The sequence below is a fragment of the Schistocerca piceifrons genome, chromosome 1 (genome assembly GCF_021461385.2).
Source record: "Schistocerca piceifrons isolate TAMUIC-IGC-003096 chromosome 1, iqSchPice1.1, whole genome shotgun sequence".
Lineage (NCBI taxonomy): Eukaryota > Metazoa > Arthropoda > Insecta > Orthoptera > Acrididae > Schistocerca > Schistocerca piceifrons.
The window spans coordinates 359,412,652-359,439,793 of record NC_060138.1 but is presented as its reverse complement, the minus strand read 5'-3'; the positions used below and the strand labels follow the sequence as shown (position 1 = coordinate 359,439,793).

Sequence of the window (27,142 nt, the reverse complement as noted above, 5' to 3'; positions counted from 1 at the left end):
GAGGAGCACCAGAGATGAGGGTGTAATGGTAAAGGGGGAACCTATAAGGTACTGTAACTAAGGATGAATGCTCTAAAACTTTTTTTAAATAAACATGGGTAATACAAGAAGAAGGCTAAAATTATCACATAGGGATTTGTGGCTGTCTAATCACTTACAAGAAATGCACATGAGCCAGGTATCATGCATTATAAACTCCTAACTAATATGCAGTTACAGATAAACTAGCCTCTGGCTGCAAGGATGATTTTTAATTTCTTCAATGCATAATTGACTTCAGGACTGCCAGCTCATCTTCAGATGCACCTTGAAATACTCATCTAATCAACATTATGTATCAATTCATGTGATCATAGCTGGCTGTCATCACTGACCAGCAAACATGCATGATCCATGTCCACAACACCACACAAAAAGTCACCTCAGCAGTGAGCAGCAGACTGTTGTTCTTTGGGTCTTTAGTCCAAAGAATGGTTTGATACAGCTCTCCATGCAACTCTATCCTGTGAAAGCCTCTTCATCTCTGAATAACTGCTGCAACCTACATCCCTTTGAATTTGCTTACTATATTTACCTCACCTCTTGGTCTCCCTCAACAATTTTTACCTCACTTCCCTCCAGTACTGCTTTGGTGGTCCTTTGATATTTCTGAATGTGCCCTAACAAGAGGATCCATTATTTTAGTCAAGTGGACTAGTCTGTCAACATAAAAAAATTTAGAGACTAGATTACGACATATGGTGTGAACTCCGAGTACATAGACTTTACACTGGGAGGGTATGTGACTATTAATTTGATCTAGTGTGCTGTGACCAAAAGCAGATATAATAGTCACCCTCCTGCTGGGCAAGCATTCAACCTAGAAAACTGTGTGACTCATTCCTCAGTAGGGGTTCGGTTGGACCTCGTCACCTTTTGGTCCAAATAACACAAAACTCGTGGTGTGCAGACTAATCAGTCAAATTATAAACTTGATGGCCAGTACACAGATAAAGAATCAATAAAATAATGATAAAAGAAAAATGTATCACAAAGGATAAATAATGTTGGTAAAATGCACTGAATTAAATATTACCTTGCAGTGTTCATTTCAAGTAAAAACACCCCCAAGAAAATCATGTATGAACTGTGGCTATGCAATTCCATCATGAATAAGAGTTTCTCAGTGACTGATGAAAATAAATAAAACAATGAGTAACAAGCAGAGTGATAAGAAAAGTTGTGTGTGCTATTTATTGTTGAAGTTTGTACCACAAATAATTCGCTATAGTCACCACCAGCTACATAAGAAAAATTATATTCACACTCACAAATATAACATTACTGAAGTCTGTCACTAACAGAAGTACTACCATTCACATATGGAGCCTATAAAAGTTCACTGCAATAACTGAAATTTACACAGAATTCAAAATATGCAAATCTCACCAATCTTACCATCAGCGAAACACCTCAGTGAAACGACATCAGCCAAAAAGCCTGAAGACTTGCTCTGCCTGCTTATTTAAAGTCTGTGCAACACACAAGCTTCCTTATGCCACAGTATCATAACATTTGCAATTTTTCCATACTCCATTTAATTTACATATACATATAGTAAACATACTCACCATTTCTTACATACTTACATTGTTTTTATTATTCAAATAGCTGTAAGTTTTTGACAAAAATTATATAAATGTCATTTGCACTGCGCCTATGTCCATCTCAGTATGACTAACTTCTGCATACTGTTGCAATACCATACTGGACAAATCAAACACTGTTACCATTAATGATTACAACAAAATCTATTTGTACTAATAATTACTGCATGATACTTATTGAAAATGGAACAAGCTGCTGCCGATAATTTGTGTAAATGTGGATAATTCAGTTTTGGCCAGTGTTTCAACAACAACAAATAATGATTTGTTTAATAATTTATACATACAATAATTGCATGAACTAGCTGTCTAACCTTGCAAATGATATCAACACCTTTTCATTGGTGTGCCATATGTGCCCTTAATTTGTCTCTAAAAAGTTGTAACATATTTATAAATATTAAATGTTTAAACAATAATAGCTTCTGCTGATTTTAGAAATGTCTTTAGATTCTCTGTAGCGCACTTGCAAGTAACATTAACAGTTTATGTGAATGTATAGTATTTTCAGCCTAATATTTCAATCATTAATCCATTATGGCTTCTATCCCCCACTTACGCAGACCCTTTCAGCCAAGCAGGTACCTGTAAAATACTGTGGGAACTCAGTGGCTAGTCATTTGTCACCTCATATCCATCACACCTTTGCTGCAACACACTTCTACTCTCCTACCAGACTGTACATAGCAGTCAACTGGCTCTCTAAGCTTGCAACCAGATCTATATAATAATCCAAAGAAGCTACTCATAATGCCATATACAAATTATTAAAGCAGCAGGGACAGCATAAGAAGTAGCCAAGAATAAAAAAGAAGACATGGTGCAATATGGTGTGTGAAGAAGCAAAGTAAAAAAGACCTAAAAAATGGAGAAAATAGAGATGTTCAAGAAAAGAAAACCTAGAACAATTCAAACAAAAATGGAAAGAAACATAAAAAATGATCCAGAAAATTAGAAAAACTCTTGAAAAATTTCAACTTAGAGAAATACAAAAAAATTAGCTAAAAATAATACTAGAAATTTTTAACAAACATTTTAAACCTATTTGCAAAGGCTATCAAACCTGGCAATTTGTTTAAATGGAAAAACAGACTTATACAAGGAAAATTGTGAAATATTAGCAACACTTTTTGACAGGCTCTTAAACTGTCCAGTTCCAACACTTAAATAAGTTTCTAGCAAAACTAGAATATCTTGAGTAAGATTTCACACCAACAGAGCTATAAATTCATGAAGCCATCAACTCAAAAACAACAAAGAAAGTGGTGAAGACTCTGTTACAGCAGAATTATTGAAATGGTGAAAACCAAATGTTATATGTGATCTCCACTTGCTCTTTCAGAACATTTGGGAAACAGTAAAGATTTCAGAAGAGTTGAAAACTAGTGGAAAAATGCTCCTATCAGAGCACAAGAAGGTGAATATGTTCCTGTTTATCTAAAAAGCTCTGACTGAAAAGTCGGGTGCCAGGTACTTCATTCTACCTTCTTCAGGACCTTTATAAATTTTCTGAAAATTTTGGCATGAGAACATATTCATACCCTTTTTAACATTCAACTCACCTGTCACTCCCATAAGCTACTGTAACTGTAACTCATTCACATTCACTAATCACTGATACCCATCCACTCCCAGCTGCTCATTCTCACCCTCTCATTCAGCCCAACACATTGTCATTATCTCTTTGTGTCTCACTGTCATTGTCCTCTGTTTCATAGCCACAGTATCCTTTGTTCTGTCCTACTCCTACTGTCTCCTCTCACTGTCATTGTCTTCTCTTGCTCTCTCTTACAGCTACTATCTCATTCATTCCTTCCCACTGCTGCTGTCTCTTCTCACAGTCACTATGTCTCTCTTCCTTGTTATCATTGTCATAGACTTTGTCTCTCATTATCACTGGCTCTTGCCCACTTCCACTGTCCCCTTCTCTATATTCCTCTCTCACTGGCACTGTCTCCTTCACTCTTTTCCTAGCATTGTTCCATCAGTGTCAACTATGTTCCTTGGTCACTGTGTCCATCTCTTTCTTTCACACTTCCACTGTCTGCTAGGATATCATCCAGTATTTATTACTTTTCTATGTCTTTCTTACTAACACAGTCTCATTCTCTCTCAACAGATAAAAGAGCACAAATATGTTCGTACGCCATAATTTTTAAAAGTGACGAGCAAGGTGGAATGAGACAGCTGTTACCCTGTTTCTCAGTCAGAGTCTTTTAAACTGCAGCATACTCACCTTTTTTGTGCTCTGATATGAGCATTTGTCTGCTGTTCCCATTTTTCCCTGTTGCAGCAAGGCATTTCACTCATATGAAAAGATCTTTATGGATCTGTAAAGTTTTGATAGTTTACTTGTCTGAAATTGAAATAATGCAAAACAAATTTTACACATCACTGAATTTTGTTACAAAACTCCCTCCAAAGTTCCATCTATGAATATGATATGCATATATTTTGTCAAACATTCAAATATTGCAATTTGATACTAATTAATGTGTGAACTACACATCCATTTATAAGGAAGTTCTGGTTAGAAGCCAAATACAAAGCTCATGCCTACATCAGATTCAAGTATATTTAATATACAGACTCTGTGATTGACAGGAATATTTTTTGTTAATACTGATGCTAGTAATTAGCTAAATTCTTTAATGACTACCACTGTTCACTAGAATTCATATTTGACTCTTATTGTGTTTATGTTGTGTGCATAATTTCTTCAAAGTCTGCAATATAATATGTCAGTAATGTAAAACACAACAGTGTTTGTAATTAAAGAGAAATTATGCAGTCCTTTATTGTAAATGTAAATACATACTGATTTTCAGACCTAGCAATCATTTTGAACTATGTGGCTACTGTTAAATGTAAGCATATTTAATTTGTGATTCCAATTTATGTTAGGAAAATGATGTACTTTATATTTTCCTTATAAATTAATCAAATATAACTAACATAGTTAATTTCTGTATATTCTCTTGTTTCACAATTCTAAATTGTTTATTTGACAAACTACCTATACATACTCATCAGGAAATAATGTACCTAAATTACGTTGTCCACAGTTTATCTCTGGGTATTAATTTTCTACTGTAATTTAGTAAATTTGTGTCTTAAGCAGTACTATCGATTGTTAGTAAAAGTATACATAGATGTGCAACAGCACTGTCATTATGCAAATTGTAGCCAGTTTTCAGAGCGTCAAGATGTAGTGAGTTTGTAATGCCAATTGTTCAATGTTGCATGCCTTCCACACACTAATAAAAGAATTCATTGCAACTCCTGAGCTTTCATTCATGATTTCCATGATGTGACAAGATTGCTACAACTTCTTACAGCAACATATTATGGATAACAGGATAGCAGCAGCAAAGAATAGATTGGGATCTAAAATTTGAGTAGTAAATTCTTCCACCGAGTTTACATCACCTAAGAACTTTATTGATATTTTCATTCTCATTAGTTTCTCTTGAAATTTTTGGTACAAGCCCATCATGTTCTGTATCTGGTGGACAAGTTGGGATCTGTATGAGACTGTTTGAGGGCTGATGTTGCCTGAAAGTATCAGGTTTGCATATTTTTGAACAATTTAGACTGAGGACAGTTGTGAACAGTTACCGAAAGGACCTGTGGACCGCTGCCTGACATCACAATGCAACAAGAAAGAAAAAGTACTTTCATTAATAATGGTTTGTTAGGGCTTGTTAGGCCACATGTAAACTTGTGTTGGAATTGCAGTGTGTTTTTAAAAGTTGTAATATGATGAATTTGTGTGTGGTTTTTCCTTTTTTTTTTTTTTTTTTTTTTTCCTTCAAAATCAGCATCAACAATATAAGTGAGATAGGTGTGGGTGTTAGTGCAGATCATAATAACTACAAAGCACAGTAACTACAGTTGTCAAATTCAGAGTTAATTACCAGGGAGGAAGAGGATTGAGAAGATAATGCAAGCAGTATTTGTTCGTTGCTTAGGGATTTCAGTAACCAGATTCATTAAAAAGCTTTATGATACACTTGATAGGTTCTCGGGAATTACGCCAGATAATATTGTAGAAACCCCTCCGCTGGCACCTGTGCTGTTCTAGAAAGCCAACATATAAATTGGCTAGCTTCTCAGTGACGCAACAGTAGCACCTGAAGATGGTGGGCAGTTGTCTTGCTGAAATATTGTGCGGTTTCTACAATATTATCCAGCATAATTCCCAAGAACCTATCAAGCAGATGCAGTGCTGGGAAAGCCTCAAACAGCACAGCTTTATGGTACTTAACAACATTCTTTGGTGACAATTCATCAAAACAAAATAAGAGCAGAAATAAAAATTTTGTGCAAGTGGGTATAGTTTAAAAGAAACAAAGGAAGACTTAACAAAGGCTAGAAAAATGTAATTGTACTGCTGAGAGAGTTGATAAAGTAGAAGCTGAACTAGGTGTGTTTCAGCTCCACATCTATGATATTTTCAAACCGGAGCAAAAACTTGACAGTATGGAAAGGATAGATTGCTATTACCCTTAAAGATGATACATTGAATTGCAGACAGGCATGACAAAATGACTGTTACACGTTACACTTTCAGCCAATTTTTCATCAGAAATGAGAAACACACACAGTCACACAAGTAAACACCTCACACACTCAACTGCTACTTCTGCCTGCTTAGACCAGTCTGGAGTTGAGTTTTGAATCATTGATGTTTTCAGAATGAATGTTGTTTGGCTGGAACATGTTTTAGGGATACCTCATTATAGTTGAACTTAGAATATATTCTAAGATTCTGCAACAAACTGACGTCAAGGATATTGAATGATAGCTTCGTACATCACTCCTACTAGTCTTCTGTAAATGGGTGTGACCTGTGCTTTCTTCCAACTACTGGTCACATTTTTTGTTTGAGGAAATTACAATGGATTATAGTTAGAAGAGGGGCTAACACAACTCCAAATTCAGTCTACAGTCTTATAGGAATTCCATCGAGCCCTGGAACTTTGTTCAATTTTAACAGTTTCAGCTTTTTCTTGACACCACTGGCACTAATACTTATTTCACTCGTGTTTACAGTGGTTCGATGATTAAATTGGGGCAATTCACCTCAGTTTTCCTATGTCAAGAAACGTTTGAAAACAGAGTTAAGGATGTCAGCTTTTGCTTTGCTACTCTCAGTTTCAGTTCCTATCTCATTCCTGGACACAAACTTTGATGCCACTAACAGCCTTTACGTATGGCAAGGATTGCTTTGAATTTCCTGAAAGATCATTTGAAAATATTCTGCTGTGGTAGTTCACATTTGAGTTTAACGTCTGCAAATATTTCTTTACAACGCAAACCATATCAAATCTAACAAAAACAAATTATGGCAGAGTTAAATAAAGGAACAGTATCCTACTGGCACAGTCTGAAACATTTGTAAAGTTTTTCATTTGGCAGATTATTTGTTTAATGTTGATGTAAATCATATTCTTTTCACTGTTCCATAATGTTTATGGATTATGATACACTTCTTTTGATTTATTAGTGTACAAATACATTCAACTTCCTGGAATATTATGGTCTATTTTGGGATATTCTTTGATTCTATTCATGCAAGTTTAATGTCAGTATCATTGAAATCTTTTTTCTAGTCATTGATGATTATCTTTTAATGCTTTTAAAAGTTTATTGTCTTATATATATCCAGTATTTTCAGGAACGAAGTAGTAAGTTAGGCCATTTTATTTCTATCTGATAATCATTGATGCATCTTATACTATAATAATGTATATCTCTGTTTAGCAAAGTGCCTCAAGTAATATCAAAATGCATATTTATTTATAATGTGTGTGGTGGGGAATACCTGACATATTTAGTTTCCTGAAAAACCTTTTGTAAACTTACAATAAAATCTATTACTGTCTTCTGCAATTTTACACAAACTCCTATACATGTATCTGCTGCAGTTTCCAATATTAGAACACAATATTCAATTGTGATCTACAAAAAACATTATTTGTAACTGCCTAATTAATTCAGAATGGATTCTTTAAGCTTGAGACAGGTGTGATTTAAGTTAAATGTTTCTGTATTTGAAACTGACCTTATCTTATTTGATAATTATAAAAAAATTAGTATTCTCATTGAAGTACCTGTTTGCAAAACTTATATCTACAAAAATTTATTGTGTTGTGTTCTCTACCTGGATCTGTAAGGGAAGCAGTGGTTGGGAAGGGAGTAAGACAGGGTTGTAGCCTCTCCCCGATGTTGTTCAATCTGTATATTGAGCAAGCAGTAAAGGAAACAAAAGAAAAATTCGGAGTAGGTATTAAAATCCTTGGAGAAGAAATAAAAACTTTGAGGTTCGCCGATGACATTGTAATTCTGTCAGAGACAGCAAAGGACTTGGAAGAGCAGTTGAAGGGAATGGACAGTGTCTTGAAAGGAGAATATAAGATGAACATCAACAAAAGCAAAACAAGGATAATGGAATGTAGTCTAATTAAGTCGGGTGATGCTGAGGGAATTAGATTAGGAAATGAGACACTTAAAGGAGTAAAGGAGTTTTGCTATTTGGGGAGCAAAATAACTGATGATGGTCGAAGTAGAGAGGATATAAAATGTAGACTGGCAATGGCAAGGAAAGCGTTTCTGAAGAAGAGAAATTTGTTAACATCGAGTATACATTTAAGTGTCAGGAAGTCGTTTCTGAAAGTATTTGTATGGAGTGTAGCCATGTATGGAAGTGAAACATGGACGATAAATAGTTTGGACACGAAGAGAATAGAAGCTTTCGAAATGTGGTGCTACAGAAGAATGCTGAAGATTAGATGGGTAGATCACATAACTAATGAGGAAGTATTGAATAGGATTGGGGAGAAGAGAAGTTTGTGGCACAACTTGACCAGAAGAAGGGATCGGTTGGTAGGACATGTTCTGAGGCATCAAGGGATCACCAATTTAGTATTGGAGGGCAGTGTGGAGGGTAAAAATCGTAGAGGGAGACCAAGAGATGAATACACTAAGCAGATTCAGAAGGATGTAGGTTGCAGTAGGTACTGGGAGATGAAAAAGCTTGCACAGGATAGAGTAGCATGGAGAGCTGCATCAAACCAGTCTCAGGACTGAAGACCACAACAACAACAACCTGGATCTGTTTGTATGAGATGTGTGTCGTCAGTATACATGAGTACAGCAGTACACAGAAACTGACTGCATGCTGTAACTCACCTGCTAAACTACAGGTGGAATGAAAGTTCAGTAGTTGTCAAGCTTTCTTCTCCTTAATTCTACCTCTGAACAACCCAGTAAACACCTGCAGAAGGTGTCTATATTTTTAATTTTCATAGTATTATTTCATTACCTTTAACTTTATATCCAATCCAATACAGCTAGGAGTGACCATAGAACTATTATCATTAATACACTATGAGCTAAATATGAATGTGAGTTTAGAACTTCATTGGTTAACTAGGCATGATACTATTGTGATAGTAGGCCATTGCCTTCCTCCTACCTTTAAATTGACAACCCTAACCAGGTCTAGGCAACATACAGTTTAACATAGACTATGAGGCACATTGTAGTTTGACATTTAACATGTACACAGGCTTTGCCATAGTAAAGGTATAAATAGGCAACAGAAAAATTCTACGACAGATAGAGGATTGAACCCCACAACGTCACCGCAGTAGCCATACAGTTAACTTACTTAGCCACTAAGTCACACAAGTTACTAGTTTAAAAACAAAGTACACACTTGTTTCCATACTATCCATATAATGCATTATCAATATGCAGTGCCAAAAGATAACTTTAAATTTATGCTGTTCCCAATGTAACTAGGTTTCTCTTTCAATATGGTATGTCTTGTCATGATACATACCAATTTCTTAGGAATTTCAGAAATAAATCATATTTGTGTTTTTTCTCCTAATACCTTTGCAATAGATGCTGTAAAATCAGCTAGTGTTGTACTTAAAGCTCTACACTACTTAGACATATGCAGGCTCACTCAGTGTTCTGTTCATTTCTGTAGCATTGATCATTACAGCATGGAAGTGCTGTAAGAAATCTGAAAAGACTGCATGCAGAATTGGAGTTTTTTTTTTGGGGGGGGGGGGGGGGGGGAGACACGTGGATAAAAAAGTTTTTGATTTAACCCAAATCAGCAGTCATTTGTGCAGCCATTTGAACATCTGTCTTCCTGTAGCTATGTTACACTATATTAAGCAAGGTTTGAATGATGAACTGGAGCTGGCACCCAGGCAAATTGTGTGAATCAGTTAATTCCTTTTGCAAAATATTTTAATTGGGCTGAGATAAATGCTCATAAAATGGCACATGGCACCATTTCCTTGTGCACTGTTCACATTTTACATGCTAAAACATGCAAAACCAATTTTTCTTAAAGGTTTTTGAAGTGCACAACTTCTATACTTTAAACTTGTACAAATTGGTTCAAACTTCATACGTAGGTAAATAAATGGAATGAGTCAAAATGAAATTCATTATCCAATAATCTTTATCCATGTTGAGATGTTAAGGTTTAAAGTAAAGCTAAATGTAGCACATAAAAAAATCCGGGAGGTTTTTGAAGCATGCCACATCTACACTTTAAACGTGTATGAATTGTTTCAATTTTGCACAAAGGTAGATAAATGAGTAACATAAAAATGAGTTTTTTTTTCTGATAATGTTTATTTGTTGTCAAGATATGATTTTTTAAAGTCAAAATAAATATAACATCTAGAATTCGTTCTTGCACAGATTAAAAGGGCAGAAATGGGTTAAAGTGAATGTGTTGTAATTTTTACACGTACAGAGAGTGTTGACACATGGACGTGCATGGGTAGTTGAATTAAACGCTTACATCACCACTGAGGCTAAAGCCTCTTCTCCTGATGTTGGATCAGATGGATTCACTTGATGCATGGAAGTAAAAAAACATCCAAAGAAACAGAAACCATACTTTTTCAATTTTGCCAGATGTGAAGACCGTTGTAACCCTATTTCACTATTTGCACTAAAAATTTCACTTTCCAACATGGTATTGCACTCCTCACACATATCACTGTCTCCACTGCTGGTAACTACAATACCTGCTTCTCTGACCCCAGATTGGCTCCCATCTCCACGAACAGCTGTTGACTCAACCCATTCTCCGACTGGAAACTTTGCAGTTTTCTCCCTGTCTCACACTCTGCATGTCCCTTAAAGTCCACAAAAGAGTCAAACACATTAATGTTGAAACTTTCATGGGGCAACCAAAAATGTTTAGTGTGGGGAATAAAATGTGTTTGTTGCATAAGAGTTTGTATGGGATCTAAGCAGGTAAGGATATGAATAATTTTTCCTGCTCTCTGATGAAAAAGTTAGATCTGAAACACTGTGAAAACTATTCAGTTGTATTCTTTTCTAATCATATGATCATTGGAGTTCACATTGATGTTGTTGTTGTAATAAATGAGGAAGAGAGGACAGATTGAGCAGTCTAAAGGACAAGTGAAATTAAACCAAACTAGTTACATTCATCAGACACGAGCTTAAAATGCGTGATTGCAAGGGCACAGCTACATCATGTAATGACAACCATTTTGGTGAAGATGAGCATGACAAACCATTTGAAGAAAAAATGTACCAAAAGGTGGTGGGTTGTTTGTTATATATATCACATGTACTCTACCTGATATTGCCTTTATTGTAGGGAGGTTGAGGCAGTTCAACTCTAAATGCAGTGCTTCTCATTGGGCCAGAGTAAAATGGCTGTTTTGTTACCTGCAGTAAAGATTTGAGCTTATGTTTCAATGCCAGTTGTTCTGATCCTAGTGCATTCAGTGATGCTGATTGGGCAGATGACCCAACTGATTGTAAATCTGTAACAGAGCGCACAATTTTGTTATCTACAGCAGCAATCAACTGGGAAAGTAAAAGGCAATCCATTGTAACCACCTCCACAGCGGAAGCTGAACACATTGCAATATTTAAGTCATGTAAGGAGATAGAATGGCTTGTAAATCTTTTAAATGAGATAAACTGTTCTGAACTTGTTAGGCTACCCCTGCAAGTCAATGCTGCCAACACAGGTGCCATTGAGATTACCAAGAAAAAGGATGTATTAGAAACAAAAGACATTTCTAAGTACATATTATAAAGTCAGGCAGACTGTCTTTGATGGATTTCTTAAGTTTAAATATGTGTAACTGATGATAACACTGCAAAAATTTTAACTAAAGGTCTTACTGATATTAAAACTGAGAAATTCAGAGACAAGTTAGGATTAAAATAAATATTATTTCATATTGTACTACCTACCTGTTAAATTTTGTCTCATTTGTGTTCTTATGTTTAACAGTGTATTTTTGCAATGGGAAACTGATAAATTATTCTCTTATAATGCCCACTGGGGGAAGTGTTGTAATCATATTTACTTAATGCAGTGACCATCATTCTAATTCAGTGCCATTCCCAGAGCACTCAGAAGCCAAGGGTTTCTAGTGTTCCGGGAATGGCTCTGAATTTGAATGGTAGTCACCTCATTAACTAAACACAATTGCAACAGGATAAAACACATAAAATATGCAACCTTAGAATAAAATTGAAAACTTGGTTTCAAAAATCAAACTTCATTTGGATTTTATGTGCAAAAAACATGTTTAGTGAGATTTTCAGGTGCAAAGGATTTTATATGCAAAAAGAAGAACACATTTTTCTAAGAATTTTTTGAAGTGGGAGGTCTTTGAGGCATGCCACTTTTATACTTTAAACTTGTATGAATCGGTTGAAACTTTGAATGAAGGGATATAAAAGGGTAAAGTCAAAACTAAATTGTATTTATCCAATAATCTTTAGCCATTGTCACGGTATGTTGGTTTAAAGTTGAGCTAAATGTAGCACTTAGAATTCGTTCTTATGTGAATTTAATGCATAGAAATAGTTTAAAGTGAATCAAATAAATAAAAAATTCATTCTTACAACAAATGAAAACTCACTTCCAAATATTTGTATTTTGTGTGCAATAAATTCATTTTTTGTGAGGTTTTCATACATGCCACTTTTATGTTTCAAACTTGTGTGGATCCACTCAAATTTTGTAAGAAGGTAGACAAATACTTGTAATTAATGGTCATCTTGTTTAATGTCAAAATGTCTGGTGTAATTCTTCTTAGTTGACAGCAGCACATCAGTGACTTGCATGTTGTTGAGGGTGAAATGATGATGAAGATAACACAACATCCAGTCCCCAGAAGAAGAAAATCAGGCCCCTCACATAGCATTCTGACATGCTGTCCGGAGGCGGACAGTTTGAAATATGCTCCTGTCATAGCACAAAAAAAGGCAAATATGTCCTGGGCGTGGTTTGGAATGTAAAAGCTGGGAATGAGCTTTTCATCTTACTTCACCGCTTCAAAGTCATTTAAATCAAAACATCTTGATGTATTGATCCTTTTTTACAAGTTAAACCTACTTCCCCTGTGCATTGCGCTCTCTCAGCTGCAAGATGTTGGCAAGCCTGCATCTTGCAATTTATAAGTTAAAGTCCCTGATCCTGTACCCAGAATCTAGAAGATTTCCCAGCCTTAGTACACTAAACAATATCTAATATCATATGGTTGAAGAGCATATATGTAATATGAGAGTGGTTTGAAAAGTTCTCGGAATCACCAAGAGAGACCAGCGTTAGTGCAATGAGTTGTTTGCATGATATTCATTGGACTGTTGCCTGTAAACATGTGCCACATCAGTGCTCTTGGAAGAGCACTGTGGCAGTGACATTGCTCCGTTGTTGTTCACGCATAGTGATTTGCGAACATGGAAAAAATTGAGATTCAAGCAGTGATTAAGTACTTCATAAGGAAAGGTATGAAAACAAAGCACATCCATGCTGATTTCCAGAATACACTGGGGACTCTGCTCCTTCATATTCAATGGTTGCCAAGTGCACAAATGAATTTAAATTTGGTCAGGAGATCTTAGATGATGATCCATGCTGTGGTTGACCAAGATGCGTCACTACTCCAAAAATCATAGCAAAAGTGCACTAAATGGTCATGGAGAATCGCCGATTTAAAGTGCATGAAATTGCTCATGCTTACCAGATGTCATCTGAAAGGGTATATCATATTTTAACTGAAGAATTATAAATGAAAAAATTATCTGCAAGATGGATGCGGCGACTCTTGATGCTGAATCAAAAATGCATGAGAATGGACATATTGGAACAGTGTTTGGCCCGTTTTAGGAAAGGCGAACAACAGTTTTTGTGGCCACAGATGAAACTTGGCTGCATTGCTATACATCAGAGACAAAACAACAGTCAAAGCAGTGGAAACATGCTGATTCTCCACCACCAAAGAAAGCAAAGACAATTTCTTCGGCAGGAAAGATCAGTGTTATGGGGTGTGTTATGGGATGCGAAGGGGTTTCTGTTTGTAGATTATCTCCCCACTGGGCAAACAATTACTGGAGAATACTATGCTAACCCCCTTGACAAATAGAAAGAAAAGATATGTGAAAAAGAATGTCATCTTCCATCAAGACACTGCGCGCCTACACACATGTGCTGTCACCATGGCAAAATTACACGAACTAAGGTATGAATTGTTGCCACACCTGCCTTATTCACCTGTTACAGCTCTGTCAAACTTCCATCTCTTCCCAGAACTGAAAATTTTTCTTGGTGGATGCAGATTCACTTCAAACGAAGAATTGATAGCCGGAGTTGACAACTATTTTTTAGGCCTGGAGGAAATTCATTTTTGAGATGGGATCAAGGCCCTGGAACATCGTTGGACCAATTGCATTAATCTACAAGGAGACTACATTGAAAAATAAAAAAGTTTCAGTGATATAAGTACTTTTTTTCTATTCTGTTCTGAGAACTTTTCAAACTACCCTTGTTGCTAAAAAAGTATTTCTGGGGCGTGGATAAAATTTCTGGGGGTGGATTTGTTTCTGGAGGTGGGTACTGAAACAATTTTTTGATTTCTCTATGGGGTGAGGTTGATTTTTTTCCCCAAGATGACCATTTCTCCACCAAACCCATGTATAGGAACATAAGGAAAAGCCCCAACAAGCTACGACAAAAATTTAAAACCAATGATAATAATCATTAGCACAACTACTGTAAGCATTGAAAAAGATGTATTTTTGCTATGCCAAAAGGCAAATGACAAATACTGGAAACTCCATTCAATTTTTTTGTCAATTATTTGGAAGTCTTTGTCTTTAGTTCTCAGAGGGAAAAGAAGTATTTTTTGTGAGGAGTGTGTAGTGTACATTGTGTTGTCTGAATAATAATTTTTATGAAAGTATGAAGTGTGAGATTTATTTTTAGTGCAAAACCACGAAAGTTTTCTTTTCTTCAGCGCATTATGCTAATGTCATGTCACTGTAGCTGCCTACATCTGAAGAGGAAGTCCGATAAAAATCAGTATTTATTCACAGTCAAAAATTAGAAGTAATTATGGCGGAAGAATAAGCATATAAGCAAACTGCATAGATCTCAACAGCCTAGGCCCTAGAGAATACACAAATTGATGTAAGTTCACTCCACCACTGACTTACAATTTACGAGATTTGTGAATTAAAAGTGAAAGACAATTAATTAGCTGCAAAATCTATAAAAATCAAACATGACAATAGTGTAATAAATTTGTTTAATTATATAGTTTTATATATATTTGCACACCCATACTGTTACATATATGATGAGGGGTGTAAGAACACATAGAGACAAATTTATGTGCTTCTAGATACTTGGATGCATCTACAATAGAAAGTATCCAATAGCGTGAGTAAATTTATAACAGGGAGATTCCAAGAGTGGTGATGAATGCATCCTAAACTTTAATGACATATTGTGTCATATTGCACGACATGACAAATGCCATGTTGGATGACATGATGGCATGTGTCAGCATATATGACATGTCATCATGCATTATATTACTTTACTTGGCATGATGCATTATATTACTTGACATGGGTCTAATACTAACATGTAAAAAAAATGTGAATATGTCAATATGTTTTGAATTTTTTTAAATTAAATGTCTTTGAAGCTGCATATGACAAAAAGCTAGTTTCCTTTTTTTATATCCCTAACTCTGTGCAAGACATACTTGTCTTTTACTTCTACAATGGGAGCATTTTTCATTCTCATTTATTTATTAATCAACCATTTATCATGTAAAAGATAGGGGTTTCATCAATTGCACACACTTTCTTCAATACGTAAATATGTGATGCATACATACAATTTTGTAGGTTCCTAAATATGCACACCTTTACAAATCCAACATAATATTTCATATCCACATAATCTACTAAAAGTGATCTCAATCTACTAAAAGTGATCTAATACATCAATGACGAGTTGTACTGCTAATTACAAGATATAAAAACATAGCAAAATTACATATTTCAATAACTGAAAATTTAGAGACATCTTGTTCGCAACAACATCCTTAACAATTTTTCATAAGTTATTTAGTAGCAAACAAAAGGTGTGAATTTCACATTATAACAACATTTCTAACAATTCTTGAAATGAGTAGAAGTAATGGTATAATAAAAGTTGTGTCAGTTTGGCTTTCATTTCCATTATTTCCCAAATTTTTCTGAGTTCTGATAGAAGATAATTGTATATTTGATTCTCATGAACTTGCACTGTTTCTGCAAAATCTTGTATTGTCTGGTAGAATCTGTAAGTGACTTTTTTATTCATAGGAGTGGTGATTGAGATTTTTGTTTAGGGCTCTAAATTCTGCAGTGAGAAACAATTCCAGTGAAGTCCAGTTAATATGTATAGGCAAGCAAAGAGCAGGTTTTTAAATTGTTTGAAAAGTGATGTACAGTATTCATTCTGACATCTTGGGTTGTCGGGTGTTCTGCCGGATATCAGCGTCGTACTTGCACGATATTTCGGTCACTTAGCTGGTGACCTTCATCAGGTGCATCTACGATATCAGTTACAATTCACGATGCTTTCTGACAGCTACAACCCACGATAATGCCCTCTCAGGCTGGCCAACTCAGAGCTCTCTCCTTCTTCTATGAAGCGACCTGAGACTGCTCCTCGAGTGGACCTGGTCCAGTATTTATGCCTATGGCCTTCCCCCTCCACCAACGGCTACAGGCGCTTCCTCTGTGGTCTGCGCCCATTCCCTGTGACCTGCTGGAGCATTGCTGCTCCGTTTTCTGTCCGCTGCGGTTCTAGGTGTTCCCTCTGCAGTCCGCGCCCACCAAACCCGCTCCTGGGTATTTCATCTACGGTCTGGGGTACCAAGCGTTCCCCCTGCAGTCCGCGCCTGCTCATCACGACCTGTTGGAGCGTTGCCGCTCCGTTTTTCGTCCGCTGCGGCTCTGGATGTTCCTTCTACGGTCCGTGCCCACCAGTCCCACTTCTGGGTGTTCCATCTTCGGTCTGGTGCACCTGGCAGTCCGTCAGGGGCTCGTTTTCCATCTCCATGTCTCTGGTTCTTCTGTTTGTGTTGTGTTGCAGCTGGCCCCGTTGCTCCTTTAACAATTCCAGAGCCGGATCCCAGGCTCTGCTTAGCTGGTACCCTGTGTCACGGTTCATAAGATCGTCAGCCATTTTAATTTCTATCGATTCTCTTATTCATTCTTATTAAAAGAGACTTTTCTCATTGCTTGCTTATGCAATTAGTAACAGCAAAAGATTCAGAGCTATTTCCCCAGAAAATCATGCCTTAGCCAATAAAAGACTCCAATAGGGCATTGCACACAAGCTTTAAAGTGTCTACATTAGTTGCATTTCTTGTTGATTGCAGTAAGAAACAGACTTTTCTAAGCGTCTTTGACAGCATTACGGTATGCAGTTTCCACATTATTGTGTCATCCATGTACAATTCAAGACATTAGCTGTCTTTTACTGTGAATACTTTGTTTCCACCAATATGTACATCTCAAGTAGATGGACTGACTTTTTTTCTTGTGTGGAAGCTCATTTCTATTGCTTTTTGTGCATTTATCTGTTTGCCTCGGACTGCTGGTGAGCAGTGTTTTCCTGGACTGTTTCTTCGAGACTGTCCTCACTGTTGGTTATTAGTATATTATTGTTGTCTGAATACAGAAATGAATTTGCTTTGGCTATGTTTTCCGGAAGATCATTTACGAACACTGTAAAGAGGAAAGGATACAGAATAGAGCCCTGTGGGACAACATAACCTGCACTAAGTATTTTTGACCTGTAAGATGTATCTTCATTGTTCTGATTTTTATAAACGTTTTTTTCTATTTTAGATAATCTCAAATTTAATTTTTAAATTTTATTTGCCCAACTTGATCGTACATGCTACTAATGTCTCCATAGTTTGCACAAAGTGAATGGTAAATAATATTAAGGAAAACAGTGTTAGGTAGATGTAGTAATTGAAATTAAAAGAATCAGGTAGATTATCGTACAATTACAAACAGTAAAATTTAAAATTTTAGGTCATTTGTACAATGTAAGAATTCATCAATTGTATAAAATGACAATTTTGCATGGAATTCCTGAAAATATTTAATAAAACATTGAGTAATTGTAAAGGTAGTGTATGGAAAAGTTCCTGAGGTATGTGAAATTATTTTCTGTTTTGTAAGTCTAGTAGTAGGCTGATCCATCATTTGTTTGTGATATTTATTATGTTGATGAACTTGTGGTGACCACCAACATGGTGATCAACTTTGATAACTTCTTTGCTTCATAATTCTATGATCTTTGACTCAGTCTAGTATGAACATCAATGGTGTGTGCTTGCTTGTAGCGGTGTATGTCATTTATATTAATAAAGTGCTTCATTTCTAAGTTCAATCATGGTTTCCTCTGCCCAACGATTCACTGTAGTAATAGGAATTGCCATATTGGTGACCCCTGAAACTTTCATTCAATCATGTTTTCGTGTGGCACATTTACGCATTCACACTTAAACTTACACAATGGACCAGCTAGAGTTTTTTGACTCGGTCTCTGCAATGGGCACATGGAGAGTGTTTTTTGTTAGTGATACACCTTCTGTTCAGCCTATACTGATCACACGCTCATGTGGGCCTACCAGCTCACATCTATCCATGAATATGAACTCAAACCTCTCCAGGTTGCTGACATCTCAGTGGTTACCACATGCAGAATAAAGTGTACACTTCCACAACATGCCAAAATGCCTCATTCTTATATCATGCCAAATGAAGCAAGAGATGTCTTTGCCTTTCCCACTGCCACTGCCGCAGTTGTATGTACATAACAGGACTTGCTCCTTCCTTCCACTAAACGTGGACTTGTAGTTTCATGCATTCCTCGCACCGACAACATTCTGAGTTGTCAATTAGTCACCATGGTCACATCATCTGGGCCAATCATGTGCTCCTCCACAACAACCACACTTCGTAACGTGTGCGAACAGAGCATCATTACACCTCCATTTAGAACTTGGGCGACATACCCCTTCATCAGCCCACACTACCATCACCATCACAACTCTGCCACTCATCCCTTCCTGTGATGCCACAACAGGTGCCTGACAGACGTTTCCTTAAACTACCCTTCCTGTAGAAGGAGAATCCTAAAACATGATTCCCCTTGGTCAATAGCCTGTTGGACATTCACAGAATTCTCACTGATGATGCACAATTCATAAACCTTGTTAGCTACTTAAATGACAAACCAGACCTCGTCAGTGACATTCTGCTGGTACCAGTATCTCAACACAAATATCCTACAGTTTGGCTGCACATTACTGAACAGCTGTCCTCCCTCCTGCTGAAGCAAATCATTACATCTTCCATGACATACAGCTGCAGGATAGGACCCCAACTTGATTTTTGCAGCATCTCTTCTCCCAAGTTGCATCTGAGGAGCTACCTGACATTGTGCTGTGGACTCTTTGGCTGGTGAAATTGCCATCTGATCTTCAACTGTATCTCCTGTCTCACAAGTCTGCTGTTTTATAAGAGAAGCTACAGCTTGCTTACCAAGCCTGCAGTATCATCTGGAATCACCAGCTTCTTTCCTCTGGCAGCTGTTCCATGGATTCAAAGGTTAGCAACACTCCTCCATCCTCCATTCAGATGCCTCCTCACCTGGCAGGTGGGGATCATGTGTGCAATGCACACTCCCAGTTGTTAACTCCAGTGCCATCTGCTGATAAAATTCCAGCATTACCTGTGCATTTAAAGCCTGCATGCCACCCATCTCCTGTAGCTGAGCAAGCACCCAGCACACCAAGCAGCTCAGGTGATGCACAGCAGATGCCACAACCTGCGTACCCACTATTTTGGTACCATGTAACTTTCAGTGACTCAGCAGTCTTGTTGTCCACCATGTGCATACCCCAATTTCAGCTGTTCCATCTACACACTGTGACTCACAGTGATGCTACAGCATGCTGCCCCTCTTATCAGTAATCCGATATGCTAAAATCTCCTGCAGGCAGACTCTACATTTTTGATTCTGTCAGCACTCTTCACTTCCTCATGTACATCAGGGCTGATGCCAGCATCATACCACCATTGTGCACTCCTTCGACTCTTCTTCCTACATCACTGTTCCTCCTTGCAACCAGCAACTCCCACTTTTATTTATTTATCCATCTGTGGACATTTTAAAATGTATGTATGTTGTCAGTTTGTGTGCATTCAAATATTTATACAGTTTGTTGTTACATGTAGTTAAACATTGTGACATATAAGTTATTTACAGTCATTTTGCTCCTTATCAAAACGTTAAATATAATGTTAAATACTGTGAAACAAAAGTTATTTACAATCATTTTGTACTAAGGAATTCACTTATAGTGTAAAAGCAGTGTTCCTGCAAAAACAATTTAAGATTTTTCCTAAAGCAGTACATGTTAACCGTTTCTTTTATTTTCTGTGGCAGTTTTTTATACAGTTTTACACCTTCAAACAAGAAGCTGTTTTGAGTCTTATTTTTATTCTTCCTGTCTGGGTAAAGACAGTGACTTGTTCTTGTACTATAGTTATGAAAACTGCTATTTGTGCTATAATTTTCTATATTTTTATTGATGTACGCTATGGTTTGCAATATAAATTCACAAGGAACAGTTAGAATTTCTAACATTTTGAAAAGTTCTCTGCATTGGGCCCACTTACTGCTTTTTGTTATAATTCTTACTGCTCTCATTTGCAATTTAAATACGGTTTGTAAATTATGAGCACTGTTTCTCCAGAAAATCATACCACAACTGATTACTGAATGAACATAACTAAAGTACACAGTTCTCAAACATTCAATACTGTATGCAGATACAAGGACTTGTTAAGTGCATAACATGTTGTGGATATCTTTTTTGAGAGTTTCATAGCATGTTCATTCCACTTCATTTGGCTGTCAATGTGCAGCCCTAAGAATTTTGTTGTAGGTACATCATCTATGGAGATGTTATCTAGTTTTAAATTTAAGGGACTCTGTTTTTTGTTCATTATAAAGCATATTATATTTGTTTTCTTTTTGTTGAGAGTTACTTTGTTTTACTGAGACCATTTGTGTACATCCCTCAGCACTTCAGTAGAATTTTCCAGCATTTGTCTTACTAGTGATTATTATGTTGCTGTCATCAGCAAACAATAGCTTCTCTCCATGGCTGATATATTGTGAGAAATCATTTATATACACCAGAAACAATACTGGGCCCAGTACACTTCCTTGAAGGACCCCAATATTGATATATTGTGGATCAGATAAATGTTTCTCAATGTACTTTGATCCACTGTAGACATGTGTGATCTCTACTGACTGTACTCTGTTTACTAGATATGAATGAAACCATTTGAGAACCACTGCACTTACTCCTACTGCCTCCAACTTATGTGATAGCTTCTGGTGGTCAACTGTATCAAATGCCTTAGACAGGTCTATGAAAAGGCCAGTTACATAGCTGTTCTCATCTAGTGCTTCTAAAACTGTTTTTGTAAATTGTGCTATTGCAGATTCTGTACCTCTACCAGGCCTGAAAACATGCTGGTCATTGCAAAGGAGATTGAATTTACTTAGATAGCTCATAAACCTGTATTTCTTTATTGTTTCTATCACTTTGGAAAAGCATGACAATAGGGCTATTGGTCTGTAGTTCTCAATGTTTTCTACATCACCTTTCTTGTGAACTAGTAAAATTTTGGCATGCTTCAGATAATCAGGGAAGCAACCAGTTCTGAAGGATGCATTTATGATTTCTGTTAGTGGAGCTTTGATACCATTTATGCATTTTTTCAGCACACACATTGGGATTTCATCTAAACCTGCCAAGTTTTTGTTCTTTAATTGCCTTACAACATTGCATACATCCTCCTCAGTAGTTGGAAGCAATACCATTGAGTTTGCTAAATGCTTCTGTATTGGTTGATTAGCACTTTTTGGAAAAATTTTCTGTAACTTCGTTGCAATGCTGCTAAAGTAGGTATTCACATAATTTGCTAATTGTTTCAGGTTACTTTATAAGTTTTCCTTGTTCTTGATTTGTGTGTTTGTACCTCTCTGCTTCACAATTCCTGTTTCTTGTTCACTGCACCTGGTATTCTCTTGGACCTTTCAGATCACTGACACTGACTGCCCTGTCACTGGTATCAACTTCCTCAAATGTTTTGGTCTCTCGCTGGACCTCAAGTCAGCCACTCCACTTCACCAAGCATCAAGCTCTTGAATTCCAGATACCTTCACCTCATTGCCTCCTTCCACTCCCTCTCAATGCATTGCGCTGGTCTGCACTACCTCTAAGTGATCAGTCCAACAGCAGATCTCATCAACTTGCTAACCTGGCTTATGACTCAGCAACAAGAGAACACCAATGTCCACACCCACAACAACCTGCATCAGCTGACAGCCAATGTGTCAGGCCACTTGGTGCACACTCTCTGCATCATCACCAATCTCACGATTTTGCAGCCACACAACTTCGCTGACATTTCACCTGCTTCTAATCCGCCTCTGCCTACACCTTTGCTGCAATCTCTGTAGGTCAGTGACCAAAAATTTACAGTGTTTCGTGTATCTTATCATCATTGTGCAGTGTTTTTTGTGTGCACCCCCCTTTAATATTTGTATTGCTAATGGCACCTGCCAGTAGTTAGTTACTACCAAGCCTTCGACTCCCCCCCCTCCCTCCTCCATCACACCCTGTCTGGTATAAGGCTTGCCACCTCAATGACATCATACTCTAGCATGCTAAGGCCATGATACAGGACCTCTTAGATTCCAGGACTGTGTATCCTTCAGATATTAACTGGTCTCACCTAAACCTTGGGTGTAAAAAAGATGGTTCTTTCTGCTTGGAGACTCAATGCTCAGATAATCCTTGACACTTATCTAATTCTGCACATCCAGGATTTCGTACAGCAGCTACATGATGCACAAATTTTCAGCGCTATTGCCAGCTAAAAGGCATATTGTCAAATCCCTATGCACTGTGACAACATTCCTAAAGCAGTCATTATACTACCTTTTTTGTATACTGCTACAAGTCTTATAGTCTTAGAAATGCTATGCAGATGTGTCAATGTTTTATTGACTCAACATTGTTCCTCCTCTCTTTCTGCTATTGTTTTGTTGACGATATTCTCATCTACTCCCCTTCTGCTGAATAGCATGAGCTCCATTTATCTTGAGTTCTCAAAGCACTCACCGACAGTGTTGTTGAGATAAACAATGATAGTTCTCAGTTATGTACTACCAGTGTCACTTTCCTTGGCCATAATGTCTCCACTGATGGTATTCACCTTATGTCCAACTGCATCACGTTCGTCTGTGATTTGCCATTGCCTGAGAAGTTTTGTGATCTCTGTTGTTTCCTAGGAATGATTGACTTTTCCAGCAGCACATCTTTCAGGCTGCATCTCTACAATAGACAATAGACATATAGGCAGGCAAGAACATTTCCAGCGCCCACCGAGGACTATGGTATGATGACATGCGGCGAGCTTGAGATGCACTTAAAACCGTACTGGCCAATGCTTTCACACTCTCTCACCCCATCACTGGTGTGCACTGGTGCCCACACTGGTGTGAGTGAGTTTTCGATCGGCACCTTCCTACAACAGCACATAGGTGGTTTGACTCAACCCCTTTGTTTCTTTTTCGAGAAACTCTGCCTCACAACATAAGTGGTCCACCTTCGATAGAAATATACAAGGTGGTCTACCACTTCCATGAGAATGTAGAAGGCTGGTCTGTAGCTATCTATACAGATCACAAACCACTTGTGGCTGCCTTGCATAATTCTGCTAATGACTTGCCGCCTCAGCACTTTCGTCAGATGGACCTCATTTGCCAGTAAACTACTGATGTCCATTCCATAGAGTGTTGGACTTAGACAAACTGTCACAGCTCCAACTGGATGATCCTTACATAGCCCATTTATTACAAGATGACACTGTCTCATTGGTAATTGAGCCACAACCCCTACCTGGCTCTTCACATCTTGTGCTATGTGATACCTCCACAGTACTCTCAGCCTCCTCTTGCTTGTCCCGCTTCACCAGAAAGTCTTCTTAGCAATCCAAAACCTGACCCATGTGGGTACTAAGGCTACTAATCACTAAGTTACTGAACGTTTTGTTTGGACAGGCATTAAGTTAGAATGACATGCCTATATACTCACATGCCTCCCATACTAATGCAGTAAATTCGGATGCTATACTTGCCCTCCCCTGTATCAGTTTCATATCCCCAAAGAATGATTTTGACATGTTCATTTCAATCTCTTTGGTCCCCTCCTCCCATCGTAGGGTTGCCCCTCTTGGATTACAATGGACCAGGGGTAACAGTTCGAATCTGTCTTTTTCAGCAAGCTGCGCAACTTGTGCAGTGCTAATTAATTTCACACTATGGCTTACCTCCCCCAGAGAAACAGGCTGGTCAAGTGGTTGCACCATACCCTTAAGACAGCACCCATCTACTTCCTGGTCTGAGGCCCTTCCCTGGGTTCTGCTCAGAATTCAAACAGCATTTAAGCCAGGTTTATCTGGCTGATGTACTTTAGAATGAACCCCTGATCTTGCTGACCGAATTCATTGAAGACTCTGAGCCTCTGCCCCCCTCTGAGCTCTCAGTTTTGGTCGAGCATGTCTGCAATCAAATTGCTCACATCCACACCCCACCTCCATGCGCCTACACTGCCCCACGTGTCATTATTCATAAAATCTTAGAGCACTGTGACTATGTAATGCTCTGCAATGATGCCATGTGGTCTGCTCTCCAACAGCCTAAATAAGGCCCCCACAAAGTGCTCCACCCACACCTTCAATGTCCTCTTACATAGCAAACCACAAACCATCTCCAACAACAGATTTCAGTTAATTTGGACACTTTATGGTGACCTCTCTCCCATCAATTCCTCGGTATCTCCTCCAGCTGATGAGTGATATGACTTTTTTTAAATATCACCCTGTATTTTTTATTTGGAAATTCATTACCTTTTCTAAAGACCTATTCAAAATGTATCACAGTGTACCATTCACTAAAACACGGCTTTATTAATTACATAACACAACATTGATGTTGACACTCCCAGCGGTTAGTGCAGGTATTTTGGGTAATGGAATACATCCCCGTGTTGATGTTGACAGAGGACACATGTAAACATTAGTAGAATGCACATCCGTTATTCTGTCAACCATCGTCAGTTGAAGAGTTGTGTGAGCAGAATGTACACCAAGGAAGAGACGGTAGAAATGCTACTCATCTATGGGGAATGTAATTTAGCAGAACAGTAATTGCAGTACTGTTTTCTTATGCACAGGTACATTTAGTACAGTAGTTTAGTCCTTTTAAATACTGTTGTGTAGAATAGGCATACAGTAAAAGTACTAAAGCCTTTTTATGTTAACATTTGTGCATCATGATCTGAAAGACCATTCACCCTTTTACTGCAGAATGTCCATCTAGTAATGATGATAGCCTTGTCTTTGATGAGCAATTGCCATTGAAGACAACATCCTGGGTTCTATTATTTAAGAAGTCTTTGAGCCACTCCCATAGCTGTGAACTTATTCTCCATATGCTCATACCTTCATTAACAGTCTGCAAGTGCTTTCTGGAAATTTAGAAATATGGAATCTGCCTGTTGCCCTTCATCCATAGCTCTCAGTGTATTATGTGAAAAATGGGTAAGCTGAGTTTCACATGAGTGATGTTTTCTAAAAACATGCTGGTTCATAGACATAAGCTTCTCAGTCTCAAAAATGTTTGTTATATTCAAACTGAGAATATGTTCAAGGACTCTGCAGCACACAGAAGTTATATGACAGTACTCCCTTTGTGCTTCCTAACTTCCTTGCATGGTTCATGACTCCACACATCACCTCACACTCCTGCAGCCCTTCAACCTTCCTCCCAAAGGAAGAAGATGGTACCTCTTACCATGCACACATTCACCATGACTTGGGCCTAATCAGTACCTGACTCCTGCACCAGTTGCCCCCTTCATCCTCTAGTGTGGCATGAGGACTATGTCATGTTGACCCTACACTGTTCCACACCCATCTACACTACAAAGAATGGTCCAGCTGCGCCCCCCCCCCCCCCTCCCCCTCACTTCTTGGCCTGCCAGACATGGCTGGTCAGACAAAACGTGCCACACATGATTCCAGACACCAGCTGTCATCCACGTCTCCTCATTGACCTCAGCTTCGCTACCTCTCTTCCTCCCACTTGCTCCACATTGCTGGTTGGGAGAGGGGAGAGGGGGGGGGGGGGGGGAGGCTCTGTGGTGCCAACCAACATGAAACATGTGATTATTGAATTTGAGAAGAGCTATTTTGATTCATAATTCTCTGTCTTTGACTCAGTCTAGTACGAATTTCGACTCTGTGGACTCACTTGTATTGGTGTATGTTATTTATAATAATAAAGTGCTTAATTTCTACGTTCAGTTGTGTGTTGGTGATCCCTGCCCAAAGATTTGCCATGGGAATATGAATTGCCACAAATAATGAGGGAATGACTAGCCAATCATATTTGAGGGCCAATTAAAAGTTTTATAACAGTGACATCAGACATTGATAGTCTGTAATAAATAGAAGCATGCAAAACCAGTCATGCCCTGACGAAGGCCATTGCAATTTGGCTGAAACGTCGGTTCTAGTTTATTATTGTTGTTAGTTTTTAGCAATGATGCGGCATAATACCCAGAAAAATTTTAATCACTATGACACTGGCCACAGAAGCCTATGTTCTTATATCAGTGAGGGAATTGTCATAATACATAGTGAGTGTCCACAGATTACAATGCTTCTTAAGACACCTGCAACACATTTACTGCCTTTTGCTGCCATATGACAAATTTTTGACTCTTAGAACTTTCCTACAACAATATGCAGTTTGATATGCAGTTATTTCACTCCCACATACTCAAAGTTTCCTTAACAAGCATATGTCTGTTGATAGTTTAATAGACCATCATTATTAATTTAGAGGGGAAATTTAAACCTAGTAATTCAACAGACATGAAACAAGTGTTAGAATTATGTAAGTATTACAGCAGCTCTAATCAGAGCAAACTTTACAACCTGTGACC

General features: G+C 37.8%; 1 protein-coding gene across 1 annotated transcript in view; it reads left to right on the top strand.

Moving 5' to 3' along the window:
- The window catches only part of LOC124785145 (luciferin 4-monooxygenase), a 345,708-nt gene that overhangs the window by 10,411 nt on the left and 308,155 nt on the right, over nucleotides 1-27,142 (top strand). The window lies entirely within an intron of this gene.